Genomic DNA, 25,166 nt, shown 5'->3' on the forward strand with positions numbered 1-25,166 from the left:
TTTTGTTCAATCTTATGTAAATATATCAAATTTAATAAAATTAAGTTGTGAATAGTCCAATTTTTCATATTTTATTACATATGTAGTTTAGAATACTAACAACATTTTTTTTTTTTAATTATCCTATTATTAACTCTTAATGTTTGTGTTGTTCTAGGTTAAGGATTAACAAGGAAATTAATACTACTATTCTTGACTTTAAAATTCAATTGAGTTTAGTGTCTCAACCGCACCGATCAATCTCATTCGTGTCTTCTCCATCCTACGTGACATTGGCGAAATAATCTGTGCCCTGCCGGCACAACTAAAAGCCATTAAACTAAGAATTGAATTGATAATGCACCACAAAAATACACAGAATATTCATAATGTATTCTGTGTATTTTTTACTTCATACTTTTACAGTGTGGGACTTACTCAGACGTGCTTGCACAGAATCCTACAGAAACATATCGGGAAACATATCGGGTGTGTGTGCTATACATATTATGTATAGCATAAACACACACCCGATATGCAAGCAAGCATCATTATGCAGGGTTGTCTGGAGATTATACTTCTTTGATAAGACCGCCCTTTGCATGTTTTTATTTTATATTCATAGTCCTAAGTTGTTTTTATTGTTTTATATTTTATTTTGAATGCAATCGAGATACTAATAGTTAACTATTATTATATTTTAGAAAAGAGCACTGAAAAGCGTATACATTTTATATTAATAGTTTTATCTAAATATATAAAAGCGAAATCCGAGTACCACTCATTATGAGCATGATGAGCGAAAATGGAGCAAGGGTTGAAACGCATGCATCTTAACTGATGATGGCAGCCGGTGTAGAGACTTAACGAAACTCTACACTTTAGGAGTTAAAACAGGGGCTTGAAGTTAGTCTTTTAAAAACTTTGGAGGAGGACGAGATTGCCTGGTGATCAATATAAATTAAATTAAAAAAAAAGCATTATTTCGACTCATACTTTAATAAGGAAGAAATACTTCAACATAAATGGCCATTAATCTAGTTATACCTATTCACGTTTATCGTTACATACGTTTATGTGGCCGCCGAAGGGACAGCTGGATTTATTCCTCAGTTAGGGGTATATGTTATCTGTGTATCTGTCAAAAAACTGTTATCCAATTGGTTTTCTGGGAATGGATAAATCGGACCTTATTTCGTACAAATATATATAAAATATTTTCTATGTGTTTCTTATATTTTTACGTAAAATAATGCCTGAAGGGGAACACTGAATTGGTTTGAGTCATAAATCCCATAACATAACATAAAACATTTTTGTTTACTTATTGGAAAAAAGTAATCAATGTATGCTCGAACTTTTATATCCAAAAACAAAACGAAATGATGAATCAACGGTTTCCTCCCTCGTCTCTTTAACGTCAATAATAAACATTTGTTTGTTTTCAAGTGTATTTTTATTATTTCTCTAAATACAGACAAATGATCCTCAATTTCAGACTGTAAATTTCTTACTTCTGGACTAAGGCCTCCTCTACCTTTGAGGAGAAGGTTATACAACATATTCCACCATTCCATTCCAATGCGGGTTGGTGGTATAAAAATATGGCAGAATTTCTTCGAAATTAGGACACATGCAGGTTTCCTAAAGGTGTTCTCCTTCACCACCAAACACGACATGGATTATAAACACAAATTAAGCATGAATCTTCAGTGGTGGAGTGCCTGGGTTTGAACCCGCAATCATCGATTAAGATGCACGCGTTCTACCCATTAGGCTAGATAGAAGCAGTTTCCTTTGACAGCGCTTTTCCCATGAGTATCTCGTGAGATCGAAAATATTTTTAAAGTAATATATAAATTTAAAGTTATATTTTTAAAACAATTTTAATCCGATCAATATCACTGAAGCTCATTTATGATATGCAGTAGAAATTTAAGTTATTACATCCCATGTGCCTGTAGTTACACTAGCTTACTCACTGGTGGAATCTGCATTATTTTTAAATATTATAAATGTGAAAGTAACTCTGTTTGTTAGTTGCTCTTTCACAACCAAACCTTTGAACCAACGTTGATGAAATTTGATATGAAGCAAACTTAAACTTCAAGGAAGAACAAAGGCTACGATATTTCCTAACACATGACAACCAACAAACAAGTAAGACAAGACAACTAGTATATGATAAATAGACTCGCACAAATCCCTACCAAGTAAAAAACACACACTAGGTATTAATTAGATTCCTTCCTTTTGCAGCAGTACATAATAAACTACATTTAATATTTTTTTATTGTATAATAGCCTTCAATATGATAGCGGATATTGAACGTTTCAGAATTAAACAGTAAAAGTTATGATTGACAAACGCGCACCATTTGGTCGAGATTAAATCGTAGACGAAGCACCAAAGCTGTTATGAACATGTGAATAAAGAATTGTTCTGAGATTCGAAGTGTTCACATTTGAGACTATAAGACATTTGAGATTACTTAACGCAATGCAGGGCAGAGCATATGGGCCTGATGGTAAGAGGTCACCATCGCCCATAGACAATGACGCTGTAAGAAATCTTAACTATTCCTTACATCGTCAACGTGCCACCAAATGGGAATTAAGATGTTATATCCCTTGTACCTGTGGTTACACTGGCTCACTCACCCTTCAAACAGGAACACAACAATACAATACAATACACTGAGTACTGTTATTTGGCGGAAGAATAACTGATGAGCGGGTGGTACCTACCCAGACGGGCTAGCACAAAGCCCTACCACCAAGTAATGTATTTTAGTGTTTTATTTATATTACCAACACCCAGTATTCGAGCACTGCACTACTAGAAGTCGAAGCCGCAATTACACTTGTATGGCAGCAAACTTAGCTGTTAAACTAGAGATTTGTTTAACGCAATAGTATTGAATTTACAGTAAGACAATTGTTAAGTGAACTCCGTCTAGAAAGTTACAGCTTGAAATGGTAGTTTCAATTGTGTTGGAAAAGAGAACACTAACAGGTTTAACATATTATTTACTAGTTTAGGTCCGCGGCGTTGTACGCGCTTAAGACGCGATAGGACGTCATTAGTAAAAATAATAGCTAATACCTTTCCTTTAAGGTTCAAGACTGCTTGACAGACTAATCAGTTAAGCTGAATAAATATCAGTGGTACTTGCCACATTGGAACCGGCAATCTTAAGTTAAAAGTCACAAGTTAGGTATAGCCGATGGGTCTTTGAATTTAACAAAAAGTTATTGTTATAGCCTAAGTCACTTCATATTGCATCAGCTTTCTGCCAGTGAGAGTTCCGTCAAAATCGATCTAGGAAACAGACAGACAAAGTTAGAAGAATTTTCATGATTATGTACCGTTTATACACACATATTAGTAAAATGCAGTTATTTTTATTATTACAAACAGACACATAAATTCTATTATATCTATAGATAATGTTGTGAGGTTGTGATAAACATTAATTAATTCACGTCTTAGTACAGTAATTATTCGTAGCTCGTTTCCTACTGTTGCCGTCATATCTAATTTATATACATTAACTGTCTGTTTGTTAATTATTTAATCTAGTTGGGGCTATCCAAGAAACTATATGACGAACAATCTTTTTTCAAGATAGAAAAATATGCTGGCCTAATGGGTGTCTTTTGATTTATAAGCCAAAAAAACCATTAAGAATATACTTAAAAACAGCGTTTCGTTATTTGTTAAATTAATATATTTTATCTATATTATATACTAGATGAACCTACCGCTTTATCCGCGCAAAATTTGTAAAACATACTTTCAATTTTATTTTACACCCAAGGGTCGAAGTTTTGAAAATCCGATCTTAGCGGATATGCTCTATAAGGAACTTACCTGTCAAATTTCAATTTGTCGCTGTAAAAGTTTCTAAGATTTCGTGGTTAGTTATATATACATAACTCTTACCAACAGTATCATAATTTTTGTTTTTTTGGCTTTTGTACAGTGAAAATCCAAAACATAGATAAATAATTAAAAATTTAATATTGACACTTTTCTATAGCAATCAATACTTTCTATTCTTACTAAACTTTAGGTACTACTGTCATCTCTTCTATGAATATCTGCAATTTTTTTTACAATTGGAATTGTTTCTCGTCATTTTGAAGAAAAAAAAAAATAAAACTTGGTCAAAAAACATAACAGGAAAGGTAAAAAAAACATCCCTGTAGTACAAAATGTTGAAGCACAAAAATCGTCATTGAAAGTATGACATATCGCCTTAATGCTTCTAGTGTTTTTTCCCAGATGGTAGGAATTGCGGTTTAACGGGGAAATTCTGCTAGCAATCTTGCCACCATTCCACGCGGTCTTCATTTATGCAGTAACTATTTTTTCTACATATGTTTATAGTTAATAACTTAATGTTAATAATTCTTATTTAATGCATAGCCACATACCTAGCAACACTTTCCACGAACAGACAGAAAATTAGAAAGTGGGAGCGATACTTGGTGGTAGGTCTTTGTGCAAGCCCACCTGGGTAGGTAGCACCCACTCATCAGATATTCTACCGCTAAGCAACAGTACGCTGTATTGTTGTGTTCCGGTTTGAATGGTGAGTGAGCCAGTGTAACTACAGGCACAAGGGACATAGCATCTCAGTTCCCTAGGTTGGTGGCGCATTGACGATGTAAGGAATAGTTAATATTTCTTACAGCGTCATTGTCTATTGGTGATGGTGACCACTTACCATCAGGTGGCCCATATGCTCGTCCGTCAACCTATTCTATAAAAAAAATCAGCAGACACGTGGCCGTTTGCTGTTATAAAAATCAAAATCAAAATATACTTTACTCAAATTTATTAAAGGCTTTTACAAGCACTTTTGAATCGTCATTTAACAACAATATTAAGTGAAGCTTCCATACGAGTCAGCATAACAATTTAAATCGTAAAAGCGTAAACGTAGAAATCGAATGAAACATAAAAATACTCCTTCAATTATTAAATGTATTATCTGTTTCTCTATGTATTCTCGAACTTTTCTTAGTTCATGGATCATTCACACTCACATTCGGACAAATATTTGCTGTTTAGAAGTTATACTTTTCGTTTGTTAGTGAGAAACGGATTGGCTCATAACAAGATATAGCGAACTTTTAAGGTGAATGATATGAATTTAGAATACACAACGGGAAAGAACTCTTTACTAAGTTGCCGAGTTTTACTTAGAAGTATAAGGTCTTAAATCCCTTGTATATGTATAACATTACGTGTGTTATTCTTTTCAGTAGCGTTGCTCTCGTTTGTAATTAGATTAGTGCAATAAGAGTAAAGTTTTTATTTTCTTGATTATTGAAGAAATTCTTCGTCTTTTAGGAATACTTTTCTTTTTTTCAATATATTCAAAAATATTTTCTGACAAAAATAATATTGTAAGATTTTTATCAAAATACTTTATTCTGTTGATGTCATAAGCAGGCACAGGTGTAATTAATAATTAAAATCCATACTATATAATATTATAAATGTGAAAATAGCTCTGTTTGTCTGTGACTCTTCCATGACCAAACCAATGAACCTAATTTGATGAAATTTGGTGACCAACCCCTAAAAAGAGAGCAAAACCGCGGACGACAACTATTTATAGTAACTTCTCTCAATAGTTCTAAGATAGAGAAATACTTTTAAACGATTACTTAAACGCAATCTTCGTTAATGTACCATCAAATAACTTTCATCGCTATAATCTTCTGGCAAATATAGTTGTATTTTTGGAGCTATTCTTTGATCAATAAATCAAATTCTCCTCGGATCGACTCGCGAATTTGATTTATAGCAGACATCAAAATTCGTTCTGCAATAATTTTCTTCGCAGGTCGTCGTATTGATAGATTCTGTTTTTTTTGGAAGATCTATTATTGTGATTGCCTCTATAAAAATTCTTTGAGGCCATCGAATAACGTTTACTGACTGTATGTATTATTCTTGATGCGGTAATTTTCTTGTAGGTCTTCATTCGGTTCATATATCATTCGTGAAATTACTATACTTTTTAGACGCGTGTAGGTAGGTAGGTTTAAGGGCAAAAATATCGCTACATGCGAAATTTTGTTTCTATTTCAAAAATCAAATTACAGTATGACAAATAACAATCCCCTATAATTTGACGTTAAAGACCCTCTACCCTCTCTCACTGATGAGCGTTTGTCTTACATTACATCATGACAATAACAGCCTGTAAACTTCCCACTGCTGGGCTCAGGTCTCCCTTTGAGGAGAAGGTTTGGAGCACATTACACCACGCTGCTCCAATATGGCACCTGATTGTATCAAATTTATTTGAAATTAGATGCAGGTTTCTTCACGATGTTTTCTTTAACCACTTAGCATGAGATGAATTATAAACACAAATTGGGCACATGAAAATTCAGTGGTGCTTGCCTGGTTTTGAATTCACAATCACCGATTAAGATGCACGCGTTCTTTGCTGGGCCATCTCTCTTTTGCATTTGTCTGTTATTTAAAAATATAAGATTTAATTTTGAGTATTATATTACAGTACTGCCTCATTGGGTGACAGATCGACGAGCATTCGTCTGTTATGTAAAAATGGCCCCTGTGTGAGATCGCCCTAATGTATTAATAAGAGCACCTATGCGAGTTTTTTGCCGTTTCTTCTCGCTAGAAGCTGCTTTCCGAAACGGTGGTAGTATTTGTGAAGTTATTTAATTGTGAAGTTTACTTGAACAAAATTAATTTGATTTGATGTGATATACTATCGCGTAATATCGCTGATCAATTCCAGATGTTTCACGATTATTTTCTACGTCAATTCTCTCTTTTATTATTATTACAGAGTATCTCAACAGCTAGTGATTGTTAATAAAATAATAAAATGATGTTAAGATTAGTTCATATTTACAACAAACGGATAATAATTTTTTGCATTTAATGAACATAATAATTCTCTTACAGCTATTAAATATTCATGGTTGGCGGACGACCAAATGGACCATTTGATGTTATGTATGTATGTATGTAACCAATGCTTACATCGCCAATGCTCCACCATTCTTGACATTTTTTTTGTTCCTTGTGCCTGAAAATACCGTGGCTCACGCACTCATCAAACCGAAACACAACAATATTCAATACTACTATTTGGCGGTAGATTATCTAATGGTATCATTTTATACAAAAATAATTTATTCACATTTTTACGTAGATAGATTTCGATCGTATATCGTGACGATATAAGTACTTATAAATGCCTCTTGAATGAAATATTATTTTGATTTTGATTGATTTCATAATATTGATAAGTTATATTCGATGTTGTTATATTATCAGAAACAATCTGCTTCGTTGTAATCCATCAAAATATTATAATCTATAGCTCATACATTATGAAAAAACAGTTTACAAACAAACTTATCTCGATAATTATTTGCGTAATCAAATGTGTATAGCTAGTTACTTTATACTTAGCTTCTTGTCTATGTAAAGGGTTTTTTTATTACGTAAGATATTAAAATAAATTATTTTTACGTGGATTTATTAGAAATTGTTTAAGATACTCGAAACTTTTATATCACACTATCTATATCGTGGCTTTACACGGGTCAATTAAAAGTCTACAAACAATTCATATGAAGAACATTTTTTTTTTTAAAAATTAATTGTTAAATACACCAGTATACAGAACATTTATTTATTATTTTATAAATATTTCTGTTATTTATATACAGTTCTGAGGGTAAAATAAAGTCCGAAGTAAATAAAGCACAAAAATTTCTTATTTTCATAACATGCGTGACTCTTTTTTGTTTTTAATAATTGCGCGGGAAAGCATCTTGTATTATTTTTTATTTATTTTTTTCGCTTTTTTCTTTCCTTAGAGGGAAAAGGCAAAGGTATAACACCGTACAGCCAACATCTTGTATTATTTTTGAAAGCCATAAGAATGACGTTCTGAAATCGATTAAAATAATTTTTAGAAATCGGATACAATAACGAAATATGAGTTTGTTAAATATATAATTGTAATATTAATTTAACTACATAAATATATAAGTATTTCAAACGTTTGAAAAGGTAAAATTCTCTGCTACTGTAATATAAATGTAATATACATTAACCTTATTCTTGAATCACGCTGTTTATTGATAGAAATGGTATTAAAATCCGTTGCGCAATTTAAAATACCTATTCGTAGACGGCGGGAAGCGACTTTGTTTAATTTGTAAAAATAAAATTGTATAAAGTAACAAATTTAACTTTTAGTGTTTGATTTACTTCAAAGATTATTTTTACCTCTTCAGACCATAAAAATAGATATTTTTAAATACGTTTTACAATTTTAGTTCATTCATTAACCGTTATACCAATGGTTAGTGATAATGTATTATATTGTTACGTATTTTGTACAAAAACTGGTCATCTTATAACAGATACGTTATCTATGCATTTAGTGGGTCTCCCGCGAAATTTCGCGCTTATTCAGAATATTTTTTTTGTATCTTGAAATTTATGACAGGTTTTGTTTTGATTTAATTGTAAACTGACGACGTCTGTTCGCACGTATTACATTCGTTTTTTTTTACAGAAATAACGGTCTTTCTATCCGGCCAGTAACTATTTTCCACTTTCTAAAACTTTACAATTTAGTAAATTACAATCAAGAATCATCTTTAATTTTCTGCACATCTATTGTTGGAGTTCTTCAAAAGGAGATCATAACCAATTTTTTTATATGCAGCTACCGTCCCATAAACTCTGAGACAGTAAACGGCTCACGCTATTAATATATAAGATTCTTGTGAGATTTAAGACATTATTAATTTATGAGGATAGTGTTATCAAAATAACAAAGTAATATCTTTTAATAGCTTATGTGTCCATTATTTCGTTATTGAATTAATTGTTCTGTCGATCCAAACTAATCACAGTCATTTATAACATTTACATAGATATAGGGTATTGTCTATGTGTGTGTTTTAATGAATTTGATGGTGTGCGTTAAAATATAACTATTGGCTCATCGGTTTCATGTCTTACATATAAGGTTTTTAGACTTTGACGTTCTAAATTCAAATTCAAGACCAGATCAAATAAAAACTCGTTTTATGTAAAATTTTAATTCTCAGTGACATATCAGAGTTTTACGTTTTACCAGATTGGCCTTCTCATCATCATACAATGATGAGTGAAGTATTAGAGGCTATATCTGTGCCAACATATACTCGTAATCTTCGTTCGGAATGAGTACCGCGGAAAAAAATATTAGGAAGACATCAGTATCGATGAATAATATATGTTACTGTAAAAGAACTCCGGTAAATTCTAAGATTTAAGAATAAGTCTTAGGATTTACCGACTCGAGTTGATAAATGAAAGTATTTCTGAAAATGGGACAATTTTTTCGGGATTTCTTAACGTTCGGAATCCCTATATGCTAGGTCTTACCGCTGTCAGGGTAGATTGGTTTTGGAAATGAAACAATGAGTATATCTTAATCACTTATGTCAATTAACAAGTAATTAAATAACTAACACTAACTCCTTTGAATTATAATAATTTCGGATATTATTTTATTCATAAATTTAGGAGCTAATCATTTTAAAATCCTTGGAATATCTTAAGATTTATCAAAGGTCTGGTGGTAAAAGAAACGCAAACCTTTTTTGGATAGTTACCATTAAGAATTGATAATTCTTAGTTTTGTTTGTGTTTATAATTCATCTCGTACTCGGCGGTGAAGGAAAACATCGCGAGGAAAACCGTTACATGCCACATGTGCATTCCACCAACCCGCATTGGAACAGCGTGGTGGAATATGTTCCAAGCCGTCTCTTTAATGGAAGAGGAGGTCTTAGTCCAGCAGTAGTAAATTTACAGGCTGATGTTGTTGTTGTTTGTTGTTGAGCTTTTACAATAACATAAATACTAATATTCTTATTGCTTTAAAATATTTTTGATGGGTTGACTTTAGCTTCATTATTGATTTAAATATCATAATGACTATTTAAATATTGTAAATTACATATAAGTAATACTAGCAATAAAATACCCGATACAAATTTTAAAACATTATAATAACTCTTTTAATACGTGTGTCTGTACTGTGTACTACAGAAGACCTTGTTTAAACGATACCCAGTAAGCGACCGTGTGCTCGTGACGCAATTTACGAGCACAGATATAAATAAATTAACACGAAGATATGTTTATTTTTCGAACTAATTAAAAAGTTTCTAATTTATTTTCATTTGTTTTTTATTTGAAATAAAACGTCTATAGCTATCAGTTACGACGTAACGAAAGCTATTTAAATTCCGCTTTTGAACCAATTAGCTAATGGTAAACAGGCGTTATAAATATGATGCTAAAATAGTCCTCTGGTCATGTTCAATTAGATCTCATGCGTGCTATTTTAAGCGAATTCGAATAATGTAGTAAGTACTATGTCAGTTGATAGATTACGATTACGTAATTTATGAACTGAATTGGAAAACTTTTATGGTTTATGAGAGATCAATTCCCGTTGGGTCGCAGTTAATTCGGGAAAAAATACCATCCTTAATGATATGGATGAATATTTTTCGATTGACTCGAATTTTTTAGTAATTTATTGTTCTTTCATTTTATTATTATTTTTACAACGATGCATACCGCTCTAAATAAATGCATCCTTTCCTTTATTAGTAAAGGATGCATTTATTTGGTATAATCGACAATTGGAAAAAACTTAAGGCTATAGGCTATAGTTGTGGGTGAACACGGGCTGATAATAATAATAAACCTTTAAAAGCTCGTTTATTAACGTAAGAATTAATAACAAAAACGCTTGGCCCTTGGAGTAGTGGTGCAAAAAGCTTCATCAAAATTATTCCTCATTGCCTCCAGTGGTGACAGGAGGGCTGGTTCGTTTTTCGCCCAGAAGATCGGAATTGCGATTCAACGGGGAAATACTGCTAGTATTCTTGCCACCATTCCACGCGGTCAAGATTTATACAGTAACTAGTTTTAGTATATATTTAAGCATTTAATGCCTTTAAAAGTCATCACCATTGTATTCATACGCATATCACGATCGTGTTCTACATTAAGCTTTGATTTTGTTATATCATATTATATCTACAGCAACCTGTATAGTGCTTATCGATTTTTCAGTTTCGAAACCAAACTAACATTTAGTAACTTTCGAGTGCGCAATTTATTAACATCTAGTTTTATTGCTTGAAAACTCTGACGGTACCTCGGTAATGTATATGCTGTTTACCAACGCTGAAACAATTTATATACGCATGATATTAAAAATAGATTGAAGTTGACTATGTACACTTGGAACTGTGTACAAGTGTGTGCCTTGGAATTTGAGAGTAGGGGTTAAAGAGTGCTTCTGTGCTGACGCACTCACTTTTTTTTTATGAGACAACATCACATACATTACTCTGATCCCAATGTAAGTAGCTAAAGCACTTGTAAACTAATGACAATCTACATCGACTTGGCCGGGAATCGAACCCGAGACCTCGAAGTGGCGGACCATGAAAACCGGTGTACACACCACTCGACCACGGAGGTCGTCGTCACTTGTGCGCTATAATACGACCTGTTGTTGTCTGGTCTCCCTAGAGATTATGTTCCGTTGCTGAAATGAGTCCGGACTACTTTGTGTTTATAATTCATCTCGAGCTCGACGATAAACGAAAAAAACAGCTAGGAAACCTGCATGTGTCTAATTTCAGAGAAATTCTACTGCATTGGAGCAGCTTGGTGGGCTATGCTCCTTCTCAAACTTTCTGCTTAAATGGAGAGGGCTCACCCAGCAGTGAGAAATTTACAGACTGTTAATGTTATTTATTTACAAACTAATAATTAACCATTTCAGTAGAAAACTGGATTATGTACACAGAGTAATGAAACAAGAATGTATGAACAAGTTTGAACTATTAAATAATCGATACGCATCCCAAAAGCGTACACATTCATAATATGATGTGACTACAATCCAGCAGGGCCGGAGAGATCAACGAAGGATTAAAGGCTTTACGCGTTTTCTGATGCGCGGAAGTTTAACACGGCCAATTTTCCAATTTACGAGCTGTTACCATGAATTCCGGGCAACAAAAATCCAATACATTTTATTGATTTGACCTGTTCGAATTTCGAATCGCCGAATCGAAATTCGAATGTGACACTTCAACATCACCAACGCTTTAAACTAACTGCTAAATGAACGATGCATCTTTCCATTTTTAAATTGCAACATCACAGGAAAAACCTACTTTGATTAAAAACTCTTTGGAACGACGTTTCAAAAATTTATTATCTGTTTATTTAAGCATTTTAAGCCTGTGACCGATTTCAGTTCGTTTGTATCACGATTGTCAACGCACTTAAGATAAGTTGTGATATTAGCTTATCTTTTGATTTGTATACTTTAAAATAAAGGTGCATGCTGAGTGAAAAACACCGACCGTTCGACATTTCAAAAGGAAATATTTTATCCGACTTTTTATGAGAAAAATGTTCTCAAAATTTTCTATTTTTGTAACTGTACGTGATTGCGTGTGTATGATCAATATAACAATAATTAATTGTATAAAATATATGTCACAAATATTTCATTTTTAGTAAAAAACAATCCAGATTTTTGTTTTAGTAGAAATTGAGAGAGAGAAAGAGAAAGAGAAAGTGATATCAAAATCAAAATGACCTTGAAGAGCAGACATTTTAAATCGAGGATCTGATCAAAACCCAGTGCGTGACACTTTATTTCACGTTATCACACGTTAAGTGTTTTCGACAGTGTTTGGTCATTTTTGTTCTTGCAAGCACATTTTTCGTTTTCCTTAGAAATTTCAAGACTGGTTTACTTTTTGCTTTAACTTTAACTTGGAGTTAAAATGATGTGCTCGAATGTTTTAGGTTTATATGTACAATTACATTATACATATTTTTAATATTAATAATTATTTCTGACTATAAAGTAAAATGTAATTTATATGGATAATAATTATCAATATTAAGGCCGTATTTAGTATGTCTCGTAATAAGATTATAATGATTTGATATATATATATACGACTCATTAGTTTGTAAATTATCAGTAGCGTTACATATCATTTTTGCAATAAAATATGATTATCGATATAACTTAATCCAATATAAATATCCAATGAATAACTTACATCATTATATCACTGGTATAAAACAAAGTCGCTTACCGGTGTCTGACTGTTCCATGTGTGTTTCTGTTATCTTTTTAAAACGACTGTTTGATTAAAAAAAGAAAAAAAATTGACAAGTGACAGTTAATGATTGTGTATAGTTTATTCACGTGTACATTACATTTCATATTTACTTTCCAGCAATATATGGGAATTATTGTATGAAAAGGGACGGAAGTATGTAACAGGAAGACGAGTAAACGCGGCATTTGATTTGATTGACCAATAAGCGCGCGTTTGTGTTAGTCGTCAGATAAGAACAACCCAATTCCCAATGTTATTGTTTCTTATTTGCGATGACTGTAAACCTTTTTTTAAATGTTTGCAAAGAGTTCTTGTTGAATGAGCTGAGATGGCCCAGTGGTAAGAACGCGTGCATCTTAACCGATGATTGCGGGTTCAAGCCCACGCAAGCACCACTATACATATTATGTGCTTAATTTGTGTTTATAATTCATCTCGTGCTTAGCGATGAAGGAAAACGTCGTAAGGAAACTTGCATGTGTCTAATTTCATCGAAATTCTGCCACATGTGCATTCCACCAACCCGCATTGGAACAGCGTGGTGGAATATGTTCCAAATCCTTAATGGAAGAGGACACCTTATGTCGGCAGCGGGAAATTTACATACTTTACTTTTTTCTTATTTAATAATACATATCTTGTAGTGTTTTTTTCGTAAACAAACTGTTTCGCTTATCTAAAAAACATTAATCTTCAGACAAGATTATAAATCTTACTAAAAGAACGATTCCAAAGTTACGTTCAGTTTATAGTTTTATTATTTTCAGTGCATTAAAACCTCTTTGAATGCGATAATAGGTTTTCAAAGTCGAATTTGAGTGCAAAGATTTTCTTCAAAACGCTAAAAATGAAACGTATTTAACGCTAAGTAATCTCATATCACATGTACCTGTATTAATCCCAAGGTCATTACAATTAAATTTATAGTTAAAGACATTAATATTTTATGTGCTCATTGAAATTTCCCATTCATTTAAAATTCAGCGTAACTGTTTATAATCAACATGATTTTAAAATAAAACCTGTTTGGTTTTTCAATGGCATTACGAAGGTAACGGTAAACACTCTTCTGATAAACTGTACAATGTTTTTTATGTGAGATTTCATATACTTTTTTATGGTATGGTTGGCGGACGAGCATATAGGCCACCTGTTGGTAAGTGGTCACCGTCACCCATAGACAATGACGCTGTAAGAAATATTAACTATTGCTTACGTCGTCAATGTGCCACAAACCTTGGGATCTAAGATGTTATGTCTCTTGTGCCTGTAGTTACACTGGCTCACTCACCCTTCTAACAGGGAAACAACAATACTGAGTACCGTTATTTGGCGGTAGAATAACTGATGAGTGGGTGGTACCTACCCAGACGGACTTGCAGAAAACCCTACCATCAAGCGGTGGTAGGACTTCAAATTGGCCGAGATAGGTACCACAGACGTTTTATATCGACAAATAGTTAAATTTTTAAGTATTCCTATGTTCAGGTTTACATAACAATTCAAATGCGCCTTTATGATTCTACTTGAATAAAGAATACCTTGATCTGACCACCAGTTGCTATGGCACTCTACCTACCCATTTAAAAAATATAAAAAATATTCTTAGTCGATATTGCATATGTCAGCGTTTTAAAGACATTTCAAAGAGATCGGGTTTAACAATCATACAAAATACAAATATCAGTAACAATGTGACGTCTATATGTATAAAAATGGAGCTAAAAAAGTATTAACTTAATATAAAAGAATGAGACGAAAATTTGAAAATAGAATAATAAAAGAAAACGTCATTGAGTACGCGAGTTGTATTTCTAAACCAATAAAAAAGTCAATAATTTTACTACGGCGTAAAAAACAGGTTAATGCCGTTGTTGACTTCTATATCTTGATAAATGTTGACTATATTATTAGTAATTTATAACATTATAACTTCAATATTACTGTATTAAAAAATAAATATATTATCTCCAGTATCACTTGTAGACGGGCCAGTCTCATTCGGACCATCGCTGTGAATACACGACGCGCTTCGCAGTCTTTTCCTTCCCGCGAAATTACGTATGTTGCGAAAATTTTAAAAAAGGAACTTTTGTGTTGCGTTTTTTTTTATTTCAACTGAATCAAGTTCGGGATTGTTTTGTGAGTGCGATTCTATGTATAAAACTTTTTGGTGAGTAATATTTTTAATTTTACAATTTTAATGGAATTAAATTTATTTATTGTGTTTAATATCATATCAAAATAGCCTTAAACTCTGTGAACTTGCCATTGAAACAACAATGTTATGTAAAATAGATGAATATTCTTAAGACATTGACTATTGTAATATGAGGAACAGATTTCTTTTTCCAAAGATTATAACTATAATTCACTGGCAAATATTTTTACCAGTCAATGCTTCAAGTAAATAATTTGACGATTACAAGGACACCTTCTTTAAAATTATTTTCGTGAGAGATTGTGATTGTGAGTCTTTCTGTGAAGACTTACGTTATCATGTTTTATATTGTAATACATTTTAAGGACTGTGTTAATATTTGAAGTCGTATTTTTCATTGTATTCAAGAAAGAATGAAATTCTTTCATTGACAATCTCAAAGCGAACTCGAAAAATATTCAGCACAGTACAGCTCGAAACATATACTTTTATGTATACACGAATGATTTAACACCTGAATCTTACGATTTCAAGGTAAATTTTTAATTATTCCAACCCACAATCATACTAACAAACGTTATTTTGATTGAAAACAGAATGCTATGTTTATAGTTATTTTTTTAGGAAGATTCATAGGGTGAGAGTGACAGCATAATATTTATTAGTAGGCACAAAGACATACCATGGGATCTTTTTGCTTCATCATGTTGTTTTGCTCTTTTAACTAGCTTTTATCTTTATTTTTACTCTATCATATATCACTCAAGAGTTTCTATGATTTGGAATATTTCTGCACTTCACGATCCAATAGTGAATTTCTTTCTACGATTTTTATATAACTGAATATTGAAATATTTGATAAAGATATATGCCATCATAGGGATAAAATAATTCTGCCATTCTTTATTTAATAAATGATAATTCGTACCAGTAGCAATATTTTGAGTGTTTTTGAGTATTACTAACGGCTTAATTAGCTCAAATAGTTTATAATTCAGATACAGCATTTGATCCACACTTACTAACTGAATGCCTATATACTAAAGTACACTCAGAATAAATCTTATTTTTATTCTTTGTGAATCCATTCTTATTGAATGTAACTTTAAAATCACAATATAAAATAATATCTTACTTTTATTTTATGTGAGTCTTTCTTTCTTTTGGAAGATCTAATCCTTATTCGTAAGACCCTTTATCCATTGGTAGGACTTCAACAGCTGCTAATTGTAAAGAAATATAAAAATATTTCTCTTAAATAACGTCATGAAACTGAAAAGTCACGCGCTGACGAATCGTTCTTATTTATATTGTATTGTACGGAAAAGCTTAAAATATCTAATACGTGATCGAAGTCACTATTGAAATCGTTTTTTATTATTTATCGCCTTCAATGAAATCGTAAGTCTACAACGACCCTTGGCTTTTGACTGTTTTATCTCTGCTATTTGTTTCATAGCAATGATATTAGTTTTTAGTATTTTAGTACGACACAACTTAGACGTAGCATCGGCAAAATTCGTAAAACCGATCACATCCGAATTAAGTACGCTATCCCAAATTTTCAATATTTATTTCTTACGTGGATATGATCTTTACACAAACGTAATAACTTGTAATATTGACTTGACCTAATATATTCGTCAATTTGAAACGTCGATTTAAATGGCCTTGCTTTCTCGGGTTGAATTAACGCGGGAACTTATAGCGAGTTATTTCTATTGGATGTATGATGTCGGTTTTATTGAAATTGCCTATGCTACATCTAAGTTGTATCGTACTATTATAGTCTTTATTGATTATTTTTTTCGCAATTTGAAATTATCATATTTATGATACTTTGTTAATTAAATTAAATGATTATTTATGGTCTTGTTACAAATGAATTGCTTTATATATTAATATTCGATTTTTAAAATTTTCATATTTATTATTTATTATGTTAGTTTCTAACTAATCAAATACAAATACCTACTTGCTAATCCACATACAGCACTTCTACTCTTGTTTACAAAATGTGTAATAATTTTGTAACGATATAAAACCATTACACAATATTTATTTACGATAAATAGATGTGTTATAAAACTAAATTATAAAATACTATTTTTTTAAGATAAATATTTGTTGCTGTGTTATATCAGCTAGTTATCTGTTAGTTATCTGCAAAAGATAGGAATATTGTATCGAATTTTTGTAGACATATTGGAGACAATAGATACATACAAAATCATTGTGTATTTCTTATTTTAGCCTCATATTTAGCTCTTCGACTATTTCAACATATTAAACAATGCTGCAAAATTGTGCAACATATGTCCTTATTGATATATTAATTGGATTAATCGTTAATCGGCTGAAAGCAAACAAAGAAAGCATACATTTTTATATTATTTTAAGAATGCTCAATTTATGTGTGTGTGATACACAGATGGAACCTGCACAAACTACCATTACCAATAATAATTATGTATTTGCTTATGTATAAAGTCTTTTAAATTACGCAACGAATTTTAATGCAATTACCATCAATAAATAGAGTGATTCTAGAGGAATGTTTATATGTATAACAATACCTAACATAGTAGGAAAAAGATTTGCAAGATTACTAGTAATAACAATATTTCTCTTAATGTTTATTATTTAATCTTATAGTTGTATACAACCATGTTATATTTCGTGAAGACCATATAAGTAGTTAGTTTATTATATACATACGCTCATACATATGTATATATACAAATAACATGTATGAAATTAGAAATTCAGTTCAACATTATTGGTCTTTACGCGGCTATGTCACTATATTCGTTTTCAAAACGCTTTACAAATATTTTAATAACAAATTTTTGGTAAATAAATGATCCAAAATAAACGTAGGTAAATTTTAAATTACATACTATAGTGAAATTATGCAATAGAAATTTAATTGGAAAAGTCTAATCATACCAATATTACCTACGATAAATCAATAACCGAAGGCTTTATAGAAGCCTACATAAATAAAATAGGTAATATTTCCACTGTAATCCGCATCTGTGGCGCTGACAGATGAAAAGAGAAACAGGATCACAATAAGAAAGTCCAATCTTTTTAAATTAAATTTTCAGCTCTGCACAGATAATCGCAAACTTCATAGACCGCTAAAATTTTAGTCTTTGCCTTTGAAATATTTTTAAATTGATAAACAAGATTTATTTATTTCGAATTCGGAACAAGATCTTGGAAGACGAGCGTATTCCATCGTTTTGCAACTTTACATTTAAAATAATTTTAAAAGAAGGATGAATTAATAAAATTTAGAATTATTCTACTACATATTATAAAATACAAGTTTCCTTGTTTTCAATTCAATTTTCATAGAACTTTGGAATTATATTGAAAGACGTAATTATTTATCGTTTCAATATCAGAATACGTAATAATAAAGACCAATTGTTGTTATATTAGCCAAAGGCGATTATTTTTTTTTTATAAGTGGATGTCGAACGATTAATTGTGTCAATTACGTATTTGGTAAAAAGATGGTCGTACGATATTTAATATTTGATTGACTGATAAAATTATTGGATTATTTCGATGTTATTTTTATAAATAGATATTTTTTTCAAAATTATTGAATTTATCTCCATTATGTAATATTCGAAATGAGTTGTAAGTTTTTTCGTAAGCAATTCGTTAAGTCAAAACCGGATGGACAATATGTTATGTACATTCAGAATTAGTAAACCTTCTTCAGTTTTCAAATTCATTCCTTTATCATGTTTTAAACTCTTAGTACCTTTTGAATCTGAACATCAAATCATTGCGACGCAATATGTCATTCTCGATCGGTAAAGCAGATTATCGCACATACTGAGCACACGAAAATAGATCTTAAAGTGACGAACCTTTGCTTAACCCGACTGTACATAAACATAATGAATTTAAAACAAATAATCAAATAAAAATAAACGACAACATGAGTAATTAAAAACAACAGTTATTATATTTACATTCCTAGCTAATGCCTAGAATGCATTGTTGTTGAATTTCTTCGTAAATAATTATTTCATACAATTTAAAAAAATTCCTTCACTTGAACCTAATATTTCGTGCGTTCAGATTTATACCAATTTTCATTGCGATTTCTTGAAAGTAATTGAAGTTGCTGTTTAGAATCCTCTATTGCGAGTTAGAAATTGGCATTAAAGTTGCTTGAAAAATTTATAGGTGCCAACTTATATCCGCTTAAAAGTATATTAATCACGAATAAATTTACCAATATCTATTTATATGTACTGGGTAGGGTTTTTGTCAAGTCAGTCTTTGTACGTACCACCTACTTGTCATTTTTTAATGAGAATGTAAATTACGATTGGAAACTTGTAAATATATGTATAAAATATAATTTTCAATTCTATTTATGATACATATTTAACCCCCGCGCACTAGTATTATATATTATACATGGAAATATAACATTTATTACAAAACTTAGCTTGTTGTGTATGATGTGTAATTGTATATTATTATATGCTAACAAATATACAGTCATCACATTGTCTGTTTCTCTAAAATAAAATAAATACATTTCACTAAAAACAGCGCTACGGTAATTATAAAGTTATGAATAGACATCGCTTCACTTCGAGCACTCGGATAAATGCATAATGTATACTAGCTTAATAATTATTAGAGCACTTTATATCTCATATCCTACACGGTATTTACTTTGTCACGACCACTGATGTTATTTAAATTTACAAACGAGTTTTTGTAACTCAATTAAAACCTTTTGCGTAAGAGTATTTGCATGTAATTTTATCAATAAATTGACTACTATACGGAATTTGATATTTATTGGAAAAACTTGTTCTCATAAACAATTAGAATTTACTGATACATTAAACACAGGACTTCGACGGCCTCATTTGACCTCAGATCGCAGGACTTTGGGACTTACGACGTTATAGTTAATCAATCAGTGTCAATTCGTCGTGGTTTCAAAATCTGGATGTTATTTTTTGATGCAAAGTTGAAAAAGTATCAGAAAATATCAGACCCATTACCCTCTTTACCATAAGGGCATATAGGGCACGTGCCTTGAGCCCCCATCATTAGGGAACCACCAAGAACCGACAATTTATCTCACACGTTTGTGCCCACGTTGCATGCTTTGTTTATTTTAGAAACTGCCGTATTTGTAGGAAATAACTAATTTAAAGACTATATACGGTAGTCGGTATTAAAAAATGAAAACTATAGACGTTTTTTCAAGATAGAAATAGATATATTATGCCATAGGATAGTACAACCAATCAGATTCCTAAGAATTTACGAAAGTTAATATATTGAAATTAAACTTTAACTTTTGGGTATAAGCAAATTATTTCTACATGGTAGACGATTGTTTCTAATTAAAAATAGTTTCATTGTTATTTTGAAATAAGTGACTAATAAAATTAGTGTGTTTCTAAGGGCCTCAGTATATCTTGATACGGCTCTGAAGACTTGAATCTAGGATATGAAAATATTGATGCGACCAGTTCCTAGGACAACACGTAAACTTTGGTCTTCCTTTAGAACGATTTACTTAATTTATCCATCGTTCATTTAAATTTATTTTTAATAAATAAATATGAGACAACATCACATTCATTACTCTGATCACAATGTAAGTAGCTGAAGCACTTGTGTTATGGAAAATCAGAAGTAACGATGGTACACACCAATCGACCACGGATGTCGTCATTTTTTTAACATAGAGGTTGATTAAATAACTAATGGGTAGGACTTTTAGTACATAAAAGGTTTAATTTCAATTTCGTAATAAACATCACGCTCAAATGTGGTCTTACTGAATTAATAATTATATTACACAGGTCGTCCAATACGAAAACTGGATTAGCGGACATAGTTTGAACAAACCAATGAGCGTGCGGCATTTGCTGTTCATTTAGAACGTGGTTTTGCATTACTTTAAAATTTATAAATGTCATCGATAAATGCTAAGGATTGTTGGTTTGTAATAAATCATAGTGTTCATAGTTTAATAGAAGAAAACAATTTTATCAAGACGAATATACGTCGCTTATAACTTTTCAAAAGTTATAAGCGACGTATATTCGTCGTTGACGACCTCCGTGGTCGAGTGGTGTGTACACCGGTCTTCATGGGTATGCCACTCCAAGGTCCTGGGTCGATTCCCGGCTGAGTCGATGTAGATTATCATTAGTTTTCTATGTTGTCTTGGGTCTGGGTGTTCGTGGTACCGTCGTTACTTCGGATTTCCATAACACAAGTGCTTTAGCTACTTACATTGGGATCAGAGTAATGTATGTGATATAGTCTCATATTTAATATTTAATTTAATAATTTTAATAAAACTAACAACAACGACAGCCTGTTAATTTCTCATTTCTGGGCTATGGCCTCCTCTCCCTTTGAAGAGTAGGCTTGGAGCATATTCCACCACGGTGCTCTAATGCAGGTTGATGAATTCACATGTGGCTGAATCTCATTGGTTTTAGACACATGCAGGTTTCCTTACAATGTTTTCCTTCACCGCCAAGCACGAGATAAATCCTATGCGTTGTGAATTCTTGTTCGATGCGTTCTAACCACTGGCCCATCTCGGCCCTTACAATACAATCACAATATAATACAACGCATTCTTTGCTAGTTTTTGCTATAAGCGAACGGTCCTTACAATGATCGTAACATATGTAAATAACCGTAATAATATTTGTCTATTAGTAAATAATACGGAAATTTTATTTGACCTTGAAACGAAATCCATTTAGCACTATCCGAGATTAGTCCGAATGTATTTGTAAATAGAACATTTATACAAATACTGTTACGTAATATTAGATAGACATATAAATCAGCTGGAATCTGACATAATCGTTGGTTAAAAGAGTTTTTAATGAATCGCCGACGAAGCGAAAACTTTGATCCATGTGAGTTTAATTACAAACTCGAGGCATTCATATTTGAATTTAAAAAACGGTTTGAATGTACGACAAAGGTGATAGCTGACAAAGCAAATAATCTGTCAGTTCGTGAAACACAAAGAAAAATGCATTTCGATCCAAAATACTTTTTCTTTTAATAAACATAGGTAGGAATACTACTGAAAATTCACTTGATTTTATTAATAATCTCCATCGATCACATTCGTCTGCATTGTAAATATAAAATAATCTGATGTCATTTTTATGCTTAAATATTGTATTTTTAGCTCGTATAGTTGACGTATCGCAGCCAGTCAGCTCAGCTCAGTTAAAACAAAATCTTAATCAAACCAAGTTCAAATCCAATTATCAGTTATTTTTCATACGTTTATAATTCAAACCTTGCTGGACGTTCAAAAATCGAAAGAAAACAACGGCGTAACGGGATCACTGACGCATACAACCATATCGTTCCAATGGATTTACTGCCTATAGTCCAAGATTTTTAGATATCCGCTCTGCATAAAATTCTTCTACTTGATTTTTCGATTGGATTATGTCGGAGGGTGCCCCCCAAGTATAAAACCGAGTTTCTGTCGTCCGAAACCGCGAGGGTTAGCCGCCATCTTGGAAAACGTTTTTTCGCATATATTTCGGAAACGGTAAGTTTTACGTCAAAAACCGAAAAAATATTTTTTGTAGAAAACAAAATTTCCAACCTTTTTTATACCAAACTTTTCCTCCTATTGTTAATATTTTCCTACTATACGGGCCTATAATCAGCAAGGAGTTCCTGAAATATCGAGAAACCCGAGTCCCTGCATGGATTTTCTCACTCAGCCATGAAATCAGTATCAGCTTGGTACTAGGGCTTTGCGCAAGCCCGCATGGGTAGGTACCACGCACTTATAAGACATTCCAAACAAGAGTACTCAGTATTTGTTCCGGTTTTAAGGATGAGTGATCCAGTGTAACTACAGGCACAAGGACATAACATCTTAGTTCCCTAGGTTGGTGGCGTATTAAAAATGTAAGGAATAGTTAATATTTCTTACAGCGCCATTGTCTATTGGTGATGGTTACCATGGTGGCCCATATGCTCGTCCGCCAACCTATCCCATAAAAAAAACAAAGCACAGAACAATAACTGATTAGTTAGTGGCACGTATCTTTCGGCGCTATCTCGAATAAAAATACAAAGTTGATTTTCACTCGTACCTACACACACGCTGATGTAACTACGTCGTAAACACGTGACATCATTTACAGCTTATCTCTGATATATTAAAGTGCCGTATTTGATCGATATATTTCGGGATAAAGACGTAAGCCTTTGATGCAATTTGAAATTAGTTTCATATCAGCTTGCGATTTTCTACTTGTCACATTTTTAACGATACGATTGAAAATCTCCTTGCTATCTCCTAAAAGATATTTTAAAATATGACAAAGCAAGTTTGATGAATAACGTATGTATATGAATTGGAATTGGTAAACAAGTTGCATAGCGTTGTTTAAACTATACTTGTGTCAACGGTAGTCATTGTTACTGGCTATAGTTTTTAAAATAAAAACAGAACAATAAATTCCATTACGTTTTTCATTCTTTTCTAAACAATACAAGCAAACTTAGTTTATATGAATTTTAAATATGGAAATAGTAAAGTATAGTAATATCCCACTGCTGGGCTCAGGTCTCCTCTCCCTCTGAAGAGAAGATTTGGAACATATTCCACCACGCTGCTCCAATGTTACACATGTGGGTGTTCGTTGAAATTAGTCACATGCAGGTTTCTTCACGATGTTTTCCTTCACCGCCGAGCACGAGATGAATTATAAACGCAAATGGAAATAGTATTAATACTTAATACATATCTTGAGCACTAAGGTTAAAAGTTGCGTTGGATAATTGTTTATAAATTATGCGTTTGAAATATTAGATCCTCCTTCAAATATCTCTACAATTTATTTGCCAACATGTACACTGAAATAAATATATTGTTCTATACTTTAATATAGACGGCAGCAAAGAACGAGCGCCTATCTACAAAATCGTGATTCTACAGAAGAGCATTTTTATCGGAAAAGTCTAGTTAAGCGACCTTCTTCTAATTAGCATTATTTACTTAATAAGGCGACATCAATAAATTGTAATAAACTTATGTATGTACTTAATATTTTTTTATGGTATAAGTTGGCGGACGAGCATATGAGCCACCGGATGGTAAGCGGTCACCATCACCCATAGAAATAAGAAATATTAACTATTCCTTACATCGTCAATGTGCTACCAACCTTGGGAACTAAGATGTTATATCCTTTGTGCCTGTAGTTACATTGGCTCACTCACCCTTCAAACCAGAACACAACAATAATGAGTACTGTTATTTGGGGGTAGAATAACTGATGAGTGGGTGGTACCTACCCAGACGGGCTTGCAGAAAGCCCTACCACCATGTAAATTACTGAAATAAAGCAGATATTAAACTACTTCTTACATATTTTTATTATAATATGTTGCAATTACAGCGACGATTAGCCCCTGTGTGAGTACGGATATAATACCTGATCCTGAAGGTAAAGATAAGCTTCTTTCTTTTTTAATGAAAGAGTAAGGTCAAGGAAAGCAATAACGTCATACTCGAAACGTTAATCTATCGAAATACTTTTAGATAATTAAAGTTTTTCCACAAGCTAGAGACTCCGATGTTTTGTAGAATGGTTTTCTGTGGAAAAAACTAGGCTCTTGGATTTTCCGACTTCTCAAGCTTCGGTCTATTACAATCATTTAATGTATAGTCGTTTAAAAATTGCCTTTTTTATATACAAGATGATTTATGAAA

The 25,166-nt window shown here is 32.1% G+C and overlaps 1 protein-coding gene across 1 annotated transcript in view; it reads left to right on the forward strand.

Annotated features, from left to right (window-relative positions):
- The first annotated feature begins 15,269 nt into the window (after positions 1-15,269).
- The window catches only part of LOC124536216 (prolactin-releasing peptide receptor-like), an 88,913-nt gene continuing 79,016 nt past the window's right edge, over positions 15,270-25,166 (forward strand). The window contains exon 1 of the mRNA XM_047112703.1: positions 15,270-15,397. The gene's annotated coding sequence lies outside the window, so the exon portion shown is untranslated. The remainder of the gene's footprint in view (positions 15,398-25,166) is intronic.

The sequence above is a fragment of the Vanessa cardui genome, chromosome 16 (assembly GCF_905220365.1).
Source record: "Vanessa cardui chromosome 16, ilVanCard2.1, whole genome shotgun sequence".
NCBI lineage: Eukaryota > Metazoa > Arthropoda > Insecta > Lepidoptera > Nymphalidae > Vanessa > Vanessa cardui.